At 35.3% G+C, this 2,790-nt stretch overlaps 1 non-coding gene across 1 annotated transcript; it reads left to right on the forward strand.

The window, feature by feature from the left end:
• Nucleotides 1–2,464: 2,464 nt before the first annotated feature.
• Nucleotides 2,465–2,571, forward strand: LOC139869817 (small nucleolar RNA R71). Its single transcript, XR_011766394.1, has one exon. It is a non-coding gene; the product is annotated as a small nucleolar RNA R71 (small nucleolar RNA).
• Nucleotides 2,572–2,790: the final 219 nt, after the last annotated feature.

Below are 2,790 nucleotides of genomic sequence, written 5' to 3' on the forward strand. Positions count from 1 at the left end.
TATTGGAATTTGAAAATATCCGGAAAATCCATCAAGAAAACAATAGTAACTATTTTCGGCTAATCTTTCCAACATTTGATCAATGAAAGGTAAGGGAAAGTGATCTTTTCTGGTGGCGTCATTTAATTTTCTATAATCAATACATATACGCCATCCTATTACAGTCCTAGTAGGAATAAGCTCATTTTTCTCATTTGTAATGACAGTCATGCCACCCTTCTTAGGCACTCATTGAACTGGGCTTACCCATGGACTATCAGAGATTGGATAAATTAAACCTGCATCTAGCAGTTTAATAATCTCTTTCTTAACTACATCTTGCATATTAGGATTTAGTCTTCGTTGGCGTTGCACTTACGTTTTATGACCTTCTTCCATAAGGATTTTAGGTGTGCAATACGAAGGACTTATTCCTTTAATATCATGAATCTTCCATGCAATGGCTGGTTTATGAGCTTTCAACACAGAATTGAGTTGTGATTTCTCATTTTCAGTAAGAGAAGACGATATTATTACAGGTAATTCAGATTCACCATGTAAATAAGCGTATTCCAAATGGTTTGGAAGTGGCTTTAGCTCTAATTTTGAAGGTTCTTCTATCGATGATTTATATCGATATCTGTCTTCTTCTTTTAGCATTTGAATTTCTTCTGTTGTTGGTTCATATCCATTAGCTATAAGTGTAGCTAACATTTCAACTTCATCAATTAGTTCAGTTCCTTCTCCTAAAGAACATTCTCCTGTTCCTTGTAATTCTGGAAATTCTTCTAATAATTCTACATGTGAATCTATAGTTTGAATCTAATAACATGTATCATCTGCAGATTGTGGTTATTGCATTGCTCTATCAACTGAAAAGGTAACACTCTCGTCCTCTATACTTAGGGTCAATTTCTTACCGAACACGTCTATCATTGCTTTAGCCGTGTTTAAGAATGGTCTTCCTAATATGAGAGGAACTTGAGAATCTTCTTCCATGTCCAGAACAACAAAATCTACTGGAAATACTAAAGTACCAACTTTAACTAGCATGTTCTCCATTATCCCTCTAGGATATTTTATTGATCGATCGGCTAGTTGTATACTTATTCTTGTTGGTTTCAATTCTCCAAGGTCTAGTTTAGCGTATAGTGAATACGGCATTAAATTTATACTAGCACCTAAGTATGTCAATGCTTCTATTGAACTAAGACTACCCAGAAAACATGGAATTGTAAAACTTCCTGGATCAGTTAATTTTTCTGGTATCTTATTCAACAGCACTGCTGAACAATTAGCATTCATAGTAACGGCCGAGAGTTCTTCCATTTTCTTTCTATTTGAGATTAGATCTTTCAAGAATTTAGCATTTCTAGGCATTCCTGAAATCACATCAATGAAAGGAAGATTTACATTTATCTGTTTAAACATATCCAAGAATTTAGATTGCTCGGCTTCAAGTTTCTCTTTCTTCATTTTACTCGGGTAAGGAAGTGGTGGTTGGTATAGTTTAACATAAGGTTTAGCCTTAACTGTGTTATCTTCATTAACCTTCTCAACTACCGGTTCTTTTTCCTTATCTTGTTCAGGTTGTGGTTCTTGTGGAGTAGGAATAGCTTCATCAGAAGTTACAGGTATTTCAGGTGGTTTAAGTGTTGTACCACTTCTTGTGGTAATGGCTTTAGCTGTTTCATTCCGGGGGTTAGCATTTGTATCACTAGGTAGACTTCCCGGTTTTCTTTCACCTATTAACCTTGCTAGGTTACTTACTTCTTGTTCCAAGTTTTGAATAGAAGCTTGTTGATTTCTAAATGCTTGAGCATTTTGTTCATTAGTTTGTTTTTGAGATGTGAAAAACTGCGTTTGAGTTTCTACTAGCTTTGTCATCATATCTTCTAAATTCGGCTTTTTATCATCGGTTTGTGGTGGTTTGTTTTGAAAATTAGGTCTTTGCTGGTTGTAAGTATTGTTAGATACTTGTTGATTGCTAGGACCTTGTTGGTTGTTGTATGGAATATTTCTATTATAATTCTGGTTTTGATTGTAGATTGGTCTTGGCGGTTGATAATTATTTTGATAATTATTTCCAGGCATTTGGTTTAGATATGAAACATTCTCTCTTTGTTCCATTATTAATTCAATACTGAGACAATCTTTTGTCAAATGTGGTCCTCCACACTGCTCACAACTAATTCGTATTGAGTGAATATCCTTAGTCATCTTTTCCATTCGTCTCTCGACAGCATCTATCTTTGCGGAAATGGAATCTAAGTCATGGCTAGAATCGGCTCTAGCTGCTTTAGATGATCTAACGATATCTTTTTCTTGGTGCCACTCATGTGAGTGGGAAGCAGTGTTATCAATAATTTTGTAAGCATCAGTTTCGGTTTTCTTCATAATTGAACCACCAGCTGCTATATCTATGTCTTTTCTTGTAGTGATGTCGCATCCTTGGTAGAATATTTGTACTATTTGACAGGTGTCTAAACCATGTTGCGGACATCCTCTTAATAACTTTCCAAATCTTGTCCACGCCTCATATAGAGTTTCATTTGGTTTCTGTGTAAACGTAAAAATTTCTCCTTGAAGTCTTACGGCTTTAGATGCAGGAAAGAATTGTTTAAGAAATTTTTCAACTAAAACGTCCCATGTATCAATCGCCCCTTCAGGTAACGATTCCAACCAATCTTTGGCTTCTCCCTTTAAAGTCCAGGAAAATAACATGAGATATATCTGTTCATCCTCAACTTCTCTTATTTTAAATAGAGTGCAGATCCTATTAAAGGTACGTAGATGTTCATTTGGATCTTC

The sequence above is a fragment of the Rutidosis leptorrhynchoides genome, chromosome 9, assembly GCF_046630445.1.
Source record: "Rutidosis leptorrhynchoides isolate AG116_Rl617_1_P2 chromosome 9, CSIRO_AGI_Rlap_v1, whole genome shotgun sequence".
Classification (NCBI taxonomy): domain Eukaryota; kingdom Viridiplantae; phylum Streptophyta; class Magnoliopsida; order Asterales; family Asteraceae; genus Rutidosis; species Rutidosis leptorrhynchoides.